Source organism: Mycteria americana, chromosome 14, assembly GCF_035582795.1.
Source record: "Mycteria americana isolate JAX WOST 10 ecotype Jacksonville Zoo and Gardens chromosome 14, USCA_MyAme_1.0, whole genome shotgun sequence".
In the NCBI taxonomy this organism is placed as follows: Eukaryota; Metazoa; Chordata; class Aves; order Ciconiiformes; family Ciconiidae; genus Mycteria; species Mycteria americana.
In genome coordinates, this window is record NC_134378.1 from 10,193,751 (window position 1) to 10,207,803 (window position 14,053).

Consider the following 14,053-nt stretch of genomic DNA (forward strand, 5'->3'; position numbering starts at 1 on the left):
AGTTGATTCTCCCAGGCAGGTTTACAATGACCTTCCTCACTGCCTGAGGTACAAGAAATCTCCTCCCCACTATGGCATCTCCATCAGTGTGGGTTTAAACTGTTGGTCTCTCTAAGGTGGGGTGTGTTCTCCAAGAGGTGCACACCCCTCCATGCCCACATCCGAGAGCAGCTCCCCACGCACACACCCCCACAAAAGGCACCTCCACGTCCCCAGTCCAGGGCTGGCCACTGGGCAGTGGCATCATTAGTAACATGCCTGAACATTAACCAGGATGAAACCATGGATATGAAATTAGATATCTTCTAGCAGCCTTTGCCAGTGCAAACTTCAAGCCATGACGCAGAAGATACTATTTTTCTTTTTAAATTCCACAACGTGCGAGTTTGCCTGAGGAGAGGAGAGGCCCACGTGATTCAGGCTACATTACTGTGTGCCAACATCTGGAGTTTACAGATAACTTACAAAGCTTTCCCACGCAAGTTTTCCAACATAAAAATAAAATTCCTTGTCCAAAGTGGTCAAATCAGATAACTAATCCAGCATCCCATGAAGACAGCCACCAGTTTCCACTGGCATTGGGATGGGCCTTTGTTGCCTACCAAATATTGAGTAAGAAGTAATTAAACTGTCTCTGTTTAGACACTGCCTCACCCAGGAGAGTTTTGTTCAGGGTTGATTTGTAAACACAGCTATTATTTATAAATTGTGAGTCAGATTGAGGGACACAAAAAGCTCTCCACTGTTGCTTTAGAGGAGCCTTCATCATCTAGTAAATAACCAGTGAACAACGTTTGTTGATCCGAAAAGAAAATCGACTCCAGACCAATGGCTCCATTATAGTTACAGAGAGTATATTAATCTCCTAATAACATGTCAAACTTCCTTTAAACTGGAGGAATTCTGCCTCTTTCCACAAGTGCAAGGGATTCTTCCTGGGTTTAGTTTGTTCTGGTTTTGCTTACGCCTTTACAAGGTAGGCACCTAATTCAGGTGCTCAATCACTTTCCCCGAGGCACCCACCTCTTCCCATTGGCTTTGTAGAGCACCCAACTTTCATCCCTGTGAAGGATGCCCACCTGAAATTGGGGTCCAATATCACAAAGCATTCAGCAAGCAAAAGCAGCTTACGGCATTGCCACCCCAACCGTCCCTCGTGTTGGACCCAGCCCCGGAGCTTTCCATCCCTCCCATTCAGCTGCACTATGAACCCTATCAAGACACTGGTCCAAGCTGGAAAAAAACCCAACCATTTTTAAGGCCAAATTATTTTCCTCAAGCGACTTCACAAAGCAGCCCAACAACTGCATTGGTCTACCAGAGAGGCCAGCACACAACAGCGAGATAGAAAAGGACGGTGGAGGAAGGGGAGGCAGGAGCTGATGAAGCTGCCTTTGCCCTTGCAGCGTCCATGCACTGACTCGGTGCCCCGAGCAGCCTCAGCACCCATCAGGTGCCGACAAGAAAACCAGTGGGATCAGTGAAAGAAGCACCACTGAATTTAGAGGGTTCTGGATAAGTAATTTTGAGTCTAAGCTAATTAAAGCAATGATCTGGCTCTTAACTTGTCATGTCACTGAACTCGTGCTGCCCACAGCCAGCTGCATTTATGGTATCACATAAATTGCAGTATCTACTTTACAATCAGTCAGGTTTATCAAAAAGAGTAGGCGCGGTATTTGGGATATAATAAGCACCAAACACCAAACTACCTTTAATTTGTACATGCATTTTCCATGAATACATATGGAAATAAGTAAATCAAAACCTAAGTGTAATTACCTAATCAGCAGTGCCACCACTGCTACTTGCAAGTAAATGCACATCCAAATTCAAAGTAATCAGAATGGAGATTTCAGAAATACAAAAATCAAAGTTTGCAAGTGCACGATTTCACAGCGCAAAGGCATTTGCAATGTTTACCTTAATTATTTTTGATTAAAATACTAAAATATCACATATAACTGTAAGTATCAGTTTAGTAAACACGGCACGCCACAGCTAGTCAATCTGAGTGCTACTAAAGAGTTATGTTTCTATTTGAAGAGGAGAAACAAATAGGCATAACAGACATAAATAAGAGAATTTATTTTTCTGTAACGGATGGCTAAGCACTGGTATCAGAGATACTATCAGTTCTCTTCCATTCAGCCCCAACAGCTTTCTTTAAAGCCGTCTCTGAGCTCTTTGCAATCGTTAGTGGCTTTTGAGCCCTATGACATTCTAGAAAAGCAGAAGGGGCCGCACCTACTTCATGGGGGGAGGCGGCTGCAGCAGGCGGTGGGCTGTGCACACTGCCCAAGGTCAAACCAGAAATCTGTGGCCGAGATAATATGCTGCATGACTTGTACCTTTTAAATAAAAATTAGCAAATCTCCAGACAACTTAATTTCTGCCATACCCCAACCCCGCTAACTCAAGTGAACTGCGTTGAGGAAAACTATACGTGTCTTTCTCCCTCACATCTGCCAGCAAAGGAAATGGGGTGGTTATGCAGAGAAACTTAATATACCGCATTTTAGACTATTTTGAAGATGGGTAAAACGTGGCCAGTGACTACCTTACTGCTTCCTTCCCTGAAGGAACCCATACCCCTCAAATTCTACATAAGGCAAATTATTTGTTTATTTGTTCTAGTGAAAGAACTTTCTTTCACTGTTTTAATAGCAATGGGGATTTCTCAGCCTCCCAATTTAAGTAATTTTTCTAATATATTGAATATGGAGTTACAGCTAATATGTCTTTGGTTTACTGTCCCCACAGAAGCTGAACAGGCTCCTGCTGCTGCCCCATCCAGCCAGGACTCGGAGCCCTCCACCTCTCAGAGTCATCGCTGCGGTAGTAACAGAAATGGAAAAGGCTGAGAATTTACCTTCAGCTGCTGAGCTGCAAACTGTGGAAGGAGCAGATATGCTTCCTGTGCAGCCTCCCCCGCGCCGGGGGCAATACCCTGGGATTGTAAGGCGTCAGTTCGGGGTACGGCCCTTCACCTCTCCCGGCGCTGGAGCTCACCACCAGCGCCCAGCACCGCCGGGCAGTGCCGCAGCCCCCGTCCCTCTCCTCCTTCCCCCCAGGTTTCCCTTCGGCTTGCAGTGGACACCACAGGTTGTATTTCAGCCTCTCTTCCAAACAATCACGATTAAAATCTTCCTTAAGAAACAAGCCTCCCCCCGCTGCACACCTTTTCCTCTTGATTGAGGGATGTGAAAAAGTGCGAGAGTTGCCAACGCTGAAAACAAGCAGTGCCTCTGGGTTAACACAACATCGGAATTCCCAGGCGTTCAGGACTTACATTCAACTCTGAAAAGGTGGAGAATGATTTCAATCATCTGGTCCATCGCGTCACCAACTAATACTTCATCATAGATATGTTTCAAGGAGGCCAATAAAAAGAAACAAACAGGCTAACGAGCTAGAAATTCAGCACAGTGGGGGTAAAAAACCCAAACTCCTTGCCATGAGAGTGCAAAACTGGATTCCTGGTTAATAAAGCAGATGCTTTTATTAATGTCCAGAGAACAGCTGAAGTAGGGCAATAATTGGCAGGGACTGACCTTGGGCTAATTTGAACAAACCAAATTCAAAGGAAACTTGTGCTTTCATGAAGCACCTCTCTCTCTATTCACATTCCTCTATCCCGAGCACTTTTTTTTTTTTTTGAAGTATACTATGAAAGGATTTGAGGTTTTGACGTTGTTGAATTGTTTATCTCTAAAAACCAAACTTTTGGGTTTTGCTTTTTTCCCCAGAATATACACATTGCCAAAAGTTCCCACAAGTTAAATGACAGAATTGTCTTCAAATGGCAACAGTACCAAAGCTTACTGCTAATGAGTTGCAGATCTGCATCATAATTGAACATCCAGATTTCCATTTACAAAAGAAGGATGTGGTCCACAAGAACAAATAACATTACAGAGCCAAAAAAATAATAAGAAGAAATCTGCAGAGTCGAGAGTACAGTAAATGACATAAATATCAGCCTAATTGCTGAAGACACGACGCATGAAAAGACTAATCAATATGGCCAGTGTTTCATTCTTTGTCTGACTCCAGAAATGCTACGTGGTGATATCAGCTTTAACTGTACAATCCCCGAGAAATGTTTGCGATGGCGTTTTCACGCTTCTTCCCCCCTTTAAACGGCAAAGTCCTTGGGAAGTTATTTTCATTCTCCCAAGTAATAACGCACGCACACACACAAACAAAGAAGACAGGGGAAAAAAATGACACAAATAAAAGAAATTAAGCTTGCCATAATGTCTGTGTTTCATGTTAACAGGCTCACTGTCCTGCTGGGTTGTCCATAATACTCTATCACAAGCACTGTCAGGGGCCCATGCTGGGTGGCTAATTAAAACAATTACAAAGACAAAGAAGGTATCAATAGCATTCCAAGCAGCAAACAAAGAGATAAAGTAGTGAAGATTTAAATCATCAATGGTTGATCTCTCCAGGATAGTTTTGATGTGGGGACCACGTCCCCAGCACTCTCTCCCCTCTCAAAACCAGGGAGCTGGCTGGTTCACTTTGTGTCCCTTCATCACAAAAGGTGTGGGAACGGCTGGTTCTTTAAAAGTAGTTTCTAAAAATTGCGGTGAAGCAAGGCTTTACTGCTTGGAAATTTCTGTCTTGTAAACTTGGAATAGTTTCGTATTCGGTTTTACAAGATGATTTGTTTAAAGCTCGCTAAACAGATTACGGCTTTTACCCATAAAACCCATCTCTTTTCTACCAGCGATTACAGGCATAAAATAGAAATGCTTCAGTTTTAGTTCTAGGTTTTCACAGGCAGGAAGGATAAACATATATCATGGAGGGAATCAATAGAAGGAGAATAGATGGCTGCATAAATTAGGCAAGTTTCTCAGATTCTGTTAAAGATTTTCCCAAAAGTTTTGATAAAGACAATTCCAAGGAGCAGTCGATATATAGAAAAATGGTAAGCAATCTTCAAGTGTTTGCAAGCCAAGCTGTAGTAAGACTTTAGACAAACATGCTTACCTTGATTGAGGAGTGTAAACAGTAACAGTTGTTTTTCTCATACACGAAAATAAAGGCAGCTTCTTGAAAAGGGCTGTTTCATTTCATACAATCTATATGCTCCAGCACAAAATGTTACTTTACAGAAAAAACACTTTTCAACAAAAAGCTTTTGTTATACTGATTTAGTTATCTACAGGACAGTTTACCCAAGGCTTACTTAAAACTATAGAGCAACAGTAGTTTTGTAGAGGCAAAAAGTTATGTGAGTTTACAGGAGTTTCATTTGCTAAATTAATCACAGTAAACCAAAGAGCAGAGCTGGGTGTGTCAGCTCTGTAAATGCATTCTGACTTCCACTCAGCTGTTCTTTTAATCATCAGGATAAAGAGCCAAAAACTCCAATTAGCCAACAAGAAACCTTGAGGGGCAATGACAGCTTTTTCTGATTGCTTCCTCTGATGGAAGAAAAGTGATTGGGAATGCAATAGTTAGAGAGAGATGAGCAGCTGAAATAAATAAGTAAATAAACTGTTAACATGGAAAACAACAAATACAGACCATTTTTCTTAAGAACTGTGCCTTCAAAAATGTCTTTAATAAACTTGGAATAAAAACATGCATTAAAGTGTCTACATAAATGTGCAGTTTCCCTCCAAACAACTACTGCAACTGTTATTATGAAGGAACAACCACCCTACCCACGTTTGAAAAATTAAAGACTAAGGATGGTAAAAGAGGACCTCTGTTTTTAATGGATCCTGACAACTCTGTAGACAGCCTGAAAAAACATGATTCTTTGTGAAAGAAGATCGTAAATCTGATTTTCACTGCAGCCTCTGTTTGTGTACATTTTTGTATGTGCAATTCTGCATTGATGCTGAAAGATTCCCATAACAGGGAAGAGGGAACAGAATGTAGTTTTATAGCTTATTAAACACATTTTTACATGGGGAAGATTATTGGTTTTATTGCCTGAGTATGCCAAAATGTAATGGAAGTAAAAAAGACACAAGCTCTGAAGTAGGCTACCAGAGGAACTCTCACAATTTATTTTGAGAGAACTGAATGACAGGTAAGGTCTGTTTGACTTTTTAACACATCCAAAACTTAGTATGACATTCTGAACAGGTTTCAAGAAATGATCGTTGTTATTATTCCTTCATAGCAAAAGCTCCATGAAACCTCTGATTTCTGTTGGGAGATTTCATGCTAATTTTGTAGTAACTTCTACATGAACAGGATATGAATAACCTGAGGATTTTATAAATGAATGCCTCTCAAACATCAGAAGAATTAAGCTGACACTAAACATTTTTACTACAAGCTTCTTTGCCAAACAGAAAAAACACATTAGTCTTAACACAGAAACATAAGCAAACAATAAGTTCATTTAAAACCTCAAAAGTTTTCTCACTGAACTGAGCCTAATTTGTTATCCGGAATCCAAACCCTGACAAAACTGGCACCGTTTAGATTTTATGGCAATCATTTTGCACAGCTCCAAACCAACCTCCTTCCAGATGTGTACAAGGATTATCGCGCAAGGCTGTTCTCTTTGTAAGTTTGACAACAGAAGATGATTTCAACAATTTCTGCCGGTTTTGTGTCCCAGGGTATCTGAGGAAAGAGAACAGAAAATGTGCTTCCTTATGTTATCATGGGTTCATAGGTACCTTGTAGTCCCGGTGTTCCCAGCCCATTGGTATAAAAGCTGCCGATGTCCTCACTTGCATGTTGTATATCTGCCTCCGTTGACCACCTATAAATCCCACCACTTTAAGCACTGCTCCCATGTCATCACGCTGACTCCCGGCATTGATCTATTTATTCCGTAGTTGGTATCATGAAAAAGGGAAGCAGATTAGGTTTAGGAGTAAACATCAAGTCACTGAATTAAAGTGGGGCGAAAAAAAAAGGAAGATTTGCTGGCCATGTGTATGTTGTATATTAAAGCTGTTGTTCCCATAGCAAAATCTTCCTTTATACATTCCCCTGTGCTTTCCTCCCTTTGCCTGGTTTATGAAGTCTCTGTTGGCCATTCTGGTTGTAACATGGGAAACATGAATTAGTTTTCCTAGCTATAAGTTGCAGATATTAGAAAAATTACATCATACAGCTTTCTGAAGAGGCTCCATCCACTCCATTTTCTGAGAAAAACAAAACTTGTCCCTGAATTTTATTAACCAGTGCAATTGCTTTTAACACATCACAAAGAAAGACAAGGACTTTAAGCCCTGTTTGTATAATAATGGAAACACTGTGGTTTCTGTTCGGGACTAACTCTTAAAACATCACATCTTTTGTCTCTGGCCACCAGCAGTAGCTATATAATCCCTGACCCACAACAGTGCTCTGTAACACTCGCCTTGGCTACTGTCTAAATTCTTGCCAAGTTTTTCATCATATCCACAGAAGAGAGGTTAAATTCATATAACTGCTAACGTCAGTTCATACAACTGCTTGTAAAAACTCCTTAGTCAAGCATGTAGGTCCATTTTGTAATAAACATCTGAATCCAGAGTAGACTGTTAAATCTCCCTCCTTGTCTCCATGTGTTATAGTCAGAGGTGCAGTCACCTATTGCTCAGTGCTTGTAGAAACTGCAGTGAAGGAGATCTGGCTGTAAGGCTTCCCTACAAAAGTTTCTCAGATTTGCTGCCACTCATTCACTAGGAAGAGGACTATATACAACTGTGAAAACAGCCATATAGATATACATTTGATAACTCAGATTGTTTAATCTCATAGGCAAAGGGGACTGATTCCAGAAAGGAATTAAAACATTTTAAATGCTTAGCTTTTGGGGAACTTCTTGAAGCTTTTCTGAAAGTTTTGGGAGTGTTTACAAATCCCTTCTTTCATGACAGAAAAGCAAAACAGGATACTGTATTTATGCTTTTATTTGTTTTGGTTTTATGGAGATATACATGAGAAGTATACAATACGCATAAAGTGTGATTCTGTGGCAATTTTCGGAAGTGTTAGAGCTGGGTGCTCAGCTCCTGTAGCAAGTTCCTTGGCTATGCACGTAACTTTATGTTGACCCAACTGATTTTTCAGCGTGCTGCTGGGTCGAGCAGAGGGTGGGTGAAATGGCCATACACCATTGCCATGGTGTGCGACCCTTGGAGCCCCTACTCACCTAGAGCTGCAAACCACACACAAGACTAGCGTACATCAAATTACGTTCACGCTATGCCTGCTTCATATTTTTCTGAGCCACACACTATTTAATCTTACAAGGATTAAAATACTCTCACTGTGCTTAATGCCTGATAATTTTCCTTCAGCAGGACCAGTCACTTGCCAAATGTTCTTGGTGGCAGAAGATATCTGAACTACATGACAGCAAGAGGTGGGGAAAGAAAATGGAGCAATTCCAGATAAAAACCTGGCGCAGTTAATACTTGACTGTTTGGGAATTTGCCAGTCAGCTTCAGAGATACTCTGCAGATGGGAATGAGGGCTAGGAAACTGAGCTTCTCTTTCAGAAGAAAAGTTCCAGATCTGATAAATGAATCAGCTGATGAGCCGCACCAAAAGCCCCCTGAGCAGTACCCCAAACACAGAGAACCGTACGCTGCCGAAGCTTCGCCTCTTGGTGGGCTCTAACTGAAGAGTGGCTGGAGCCAGGGAGGGATACGGGGCTGCACCCCAGCCACCTGATGAGAGCAAGCCCTTGGACTCCAGCCCCTGCTTCTAGGACTGTTTCTGTGTCCTATCCAAAGATGGTTTTACCGAAATCACAGAAATAGAGCAAGGCCAGAGAGCAGTAACTGTGTGCTTTTTCTCGTGAGAGAAGAGGCTGCCTGGCGCTGGGGCACACACAGCACACCGGTTACCGCTCATGATGGATGAACCGCATCTGAACCCCTTGGGACAGACAAAGGTAGAGGGCACGAACTATTTTCTCAGTAATGGCTCTTAGCAATAAGGTATAGCAGAGGAGGGCAGAACCACATCTTTTGGCAGCAATCTTTTAAAGGAAGAGTGGGAACCCTCTTTCAAAGAGCAAGACATTTGTGATGGTTCTGGGCTTTCAGTTACAGGTGAACACAGGTACGCCACTGCTGGCCTCCGCAAGGCATTCGGGGTGTCCTAAAGTTGTCTTTAGCATTTCCTATTGGCTTGATTTAGTGCTCCATACTCAGCACAGCCTTTTTCATCCATCCTGTTGTGGGCTGCTGAGTTTTCTCCTTGCAAACAGCAAGAGTCTTGCACCTGTCAGCGCTTGAAATCTCATGCCAGGGCATCACACTAACTTCACAGCCTTAGGGAAGAGGATTGGATCTGGCCAAACATCCAAAATTCATTTTTTCCTGCAATTCCAGAACTCCATGTATATTGCTGATACAGTGACAAGTTTTCTGACTGTGTAACTGCTGTGATTTGTTGTTCCTCAGGCCAGTAAGAGTTTAGCAGTGCCTGTCTAGGCATTAATTGCCTTGGATCATTTCAAAAGTCAGAGCATCCTCCTAACAGAATTTCTAGGGAAACAAAACTAAAGTTGCTAAATAACATAAGAACTAAAGCTGCTATGTTTTAGACAATTCTAATGGACGTTAAATTAAAAATTCCCTAAGAAATAATACCTTCTGCTTTTAATAATAGCTTCAGAGTTAGAGACCTTTTCTATTTAATCAACCTGCTTAAAATTCTTGCCTCCAGCAGGAAAGAATCTCAATCAGAGGGAGACAAACATTCATTAAGCCTTGTACAATAAACCTGCTCTGCAGCTGAAGTGCTATTAATATCATTTTACAGAAAGAGGAAATGGAAGAATAGTGAGATGGGAGTAACTTGCTTGGGGTCACAAAAAGGTTCATGAAACCATGGTAGAGTAGTAAACCTTGAATCAGAGACCTCTACTACAACCCAGAGCCAGCATGCCCTCTCTTACTGTGCTCTCCATGTTGCCTGGTGTTTACTATTCATTACTTTTTTTTTTCCTTTAAAGCAATAAAGTTTATCAGATGTGAATACATTGTTTTCTTGAAGATCTAAACATTTAACACTAGTGCTTTAAAGTTTCACTCCACTACACTAAAGCTATTCTTTTTATACTCATTTATTTTCCTAATTAATGAGCACTATTAAAGAGGTGTCCAGTCCTCCCCACTGGCCATAAGCTTTCTTTTCCCCAGTGAAGATAACTCCGAGGACCCCAACAGACAGCAGCTTTTCCTGTCCTGGCAACTCTGTGCCAAGATAAGTGTGCTATGAATCCTCATCAGGTGAAAAGAGACAAAACTTGAGCTGTAGGACGATGGCTTTGCCAATAGGACTTATGTCACCTTAGCTGCTAGTATGTGACTCGTGCTTGTCCTGTTTGCTGCTGGGAATATACTGTACAGGAACAACAGACGTGTCTTGCAAAAGCCACTGGTTGACTCCTATAACCGTTTAAAATAATTTTACTGCTAAGGAAGTAACATGCAGATCAGATCCCAATTAATTAAGCATCTGTAGAATCCTAAGGAAAAAAAGTTTCTATGAGAGGGGATAGAGCAGCTGGTAGAACAGAAAAAAACCCCAAAACAACAGATTAACAGACTTGATAGATTTTGTCAGATTTGTACTTCAGTAAAGTATGCTTTAATCTTGGGAAGTTATACTATATTTTACTTATATGAATAAGATATAGATATGGAGTTGTTCGTACTATGTTATACTGGCTGGACAGCAAACAGTAGGTTAGTGCAAAGATAGCTTAAACTTCAGCATCTGACAAAATATTAAGAAAATCACTATCGGTTTTATAGAAATACAATATCTATTTAACAACTGTAAATATGGACAAAGGAGCTGAAAGATAGAATATTTTTCCCAGTTTACCCTGTATTTATTGCCAGATGCTCAGGGGACATGCAGCACGTCTTAATGCACTAGAGTAGAAATTCTATGTTAAATTCTAGCCTTTGTAGTGCCCAAACGCTTAACAGAAAAGACAATTCTGGCACCAATCCCAGCTATATGGATGTCAGTATGATGGATGCTACAGCTATAATTTAAAGATTACTGGAAGTTGTCAGTGATCTCTCTTACTTTGGCAAAGTTCAGGATGGCACCAACACGATCTGAAACAACTGAGACCTAGAGAATTGGCAGCCCAAGGCCTGGCACTGGTTATCATGCGTCAGCTGGCTTAGTATAGTCTTATCCCACTGCAAATGTAAAAGGAAACATTAATTAACACTGTTTACAGGGGCTTACACGCGTGGATTTTACCACAGATGTGCCACTACCCAGCCTTGCAGTCAGTTACAGCAGCCTGGTGGATAAGCAGTAAGGTTGTACCGGTCTTTGGCTGACTGCTCAAGGCTTATCCAGGCACCCAGAAACCTCCCTGCAGCACCCCGCAGCACCAGGAGCTGCAAGGACCCACTCCGGGGCAGGTATAAAGTAGCCCTCCTACAAAACAGTTTTCTACCAGCCTCCAATTGCATCCATCCATGCACATGCAATGCAAATATCTCAGTACAGACATTGAAAACCATCACAGCCCTGTTGCCAAAAGAAATGCATTACAACCAGGATTCCGCTCAGGCAAAGGCGGGAGAGAATAAGCAGACCCTAGAAACAAGCAAAGAGGAGGCTGACGCCACAGAGGGGTCTTCAGCAACTCAGTGCAAGGCAGGGGGAGATCATGGAGTGGTGAAAAGAAGGGAAGGTGAAAAAAAAAGGAGTGAAAACCACTGAGATGCTTAACATAACCCTCACAATAAAGCAGGCTTTCAGCTGGGGCCTCCCACAAGTACTATTTGATGCAGCTCGCGCGCTACGAGCAGACGCACGGCTGCTGGTGTGCAGAGCGACTTCGTTTCCCAGCACGGCGCGCTGCGGGTCGCTTCAGTGCTCGCCTTCTCTTCTTGCACTACCCATTTATGTAGGTTAGCTGTCCCTGCAGAAGGAAATGGAAACTAAAAGGACTTTTAGTTGACTTAATTAATGCCTGTAACACTAGCCAATTGACATCAGCACCTTGTCTGTCACTCACTGTGGGAGGGGGGAGATGTGTTAAAAATAACAGCCTATTTCCGCTTCTCCAGCCCCAGCTCTGCCGCAAACCAGCAGAAAAAGCCAAGGCCAAGTCAGTTAGTGACATCTTAAGGCTACTAACAGAACTGGCTGGGTAGTTTATTGGATGGATTTTGTATTATACAACAGAAGAACCAGTATGTTGCTGTTCCTCAACAGAGTTTGAAACGCCTGGGCATTGCTTGGTTAACATGCTGGTTACCCAGAGACTGATGCTGAAATATGCAGCTTACAAAGAAAGTTCAATTTATTAAAAAAAAAAAATATCTACATTTCATTTAACAGTCTTTCTACTTTTAAAACTAAAAACAAGTGCCTCTAAACTAAGCAAGCATGGATGAAGGAAGGGAGTCTCCGACTCTTCTCTCATTTTTACAGGGAATATTTGCAAAGCCCAACTTCAGCCTCATGGGTTTAGTTTCACTGCGTATCAATGCAGAGGGAGAGGCTCTTCCAGTGGGCGAGTCAAAGCTGACGCTCCTCTGACTCAGCCCTGGAGAAAACTGTTTCCCTCCACTGATACGGAGCAGGCAGGGTGTGATTAGCCTCATTAGGTGATGGCCAGCCTTTGTGACCATCCCCATCAGTCTAGATTGCAAAGTTATAAATGGAGTTTTAAAACAAAAATGTTTTGAAGTGATTATTTCTTTTACCTTCTATTTGTAAGTCACTAAAAGAGTAGTAGGTGCTTTACAAATACAACAAGGCCACTTTTGTCACCCTAAAGCAATAATTCTGCAAACTTCCCATCTGCACGAGGACTCACCGATATCAGCCACAACTAATATTTGGCAGGACGTTCCCTCCCTGAGCCACCCCGTCCCAGGGCTCGGGCAGTGAGCCGAAAGGCTCGCCAAGGTAGTTTCAAACATCACTGCTCCCGGCTGTCTGCTGCTCTCTCTTGGAGGCTGCTGTTTCCAGAGCAGAAAACTTGCCCTCATCATCCCGCCTTGCAGCACGGCACAATAGCTTTCACCACCAATAACAATGTTATTTTCTTTAAGAAGATGAATCAGAGCAGCAGCAGGGCAGCCAAGTGCTCCATACAACTACCTCCAGCTACCAGCATGGTACCTCTGCCTCAGGAGGTAACAAAAGCCGTACGGCAGGGAACATCAGCCTCTTACACGGGCATTTGCTCCGTGACTGCTGTGTGCAGTAAGGAGGGACTGGGACTGGAGGACGCACCTAAAGACATAACTTCAAGGGTGGTAGCAGCTGGTATATACATATAGAGAGAGAGCGAGCGTGAGAAGGAAGGTGTACCTTCTCCAGCTGTGGCCATTGGTCAAAGCACGCTCGCCAAGGGTGAGAAGCAGCTGGCTGCTCCTGCGGGCATTACTCAGCCTGGCCTTCAGCTGAGGATGGTATGAAAAGAAAACAAAGTACCGAGTACTCCGCAATTATCAATATAAAGGCACGGCTCTAATTCCTATGGGAATAGTTATGACTGCAAAGAAGAGGGGGGTCTTCAAAAGTCACTGTTTATATATAATGTATAACATAGCTACACCTCAGCAAAACAAGCAGTCAAACCCTTTGGAGAATTCCAGCATTAAATTACTTCCTCCAGTCTCAGAGTACCATAATTTATGTGCAATACAGCCGAGAGAATTCAAAGAGTGAGCTGTCCTGGGGGATGTTTCATTTCACAGCCCGTGAATTCACACGGAGGCAGAACAAGCTGGTTAAAGAAAGAGGTTCCCCTCACTGAACAAAACAGGCTCAACACCTGCTGTCTGAGGGCAGCTTCACTTGCGTCAAGTGCAACGAAACTTTATTCACTGTTTTATATACAGTACTGTCTTCAAACCACCCTTTTAAAAGCTTGACTGACCTTTGCAAGCAATTGTGATATTGCTTGCTTTATACGCTGCTTATTTAAGCAGTTTAGGCGAGACAGGCTATCTGAGTGGCTACATCCTGGCTACGGTCTCACACAAAAAAAGTATGATACATTTGAGTAGCTCATCCATGGAAAATATAAGTCTTAATGCCTCTCTGTGAGACACACCTTTACCTCCTGTGG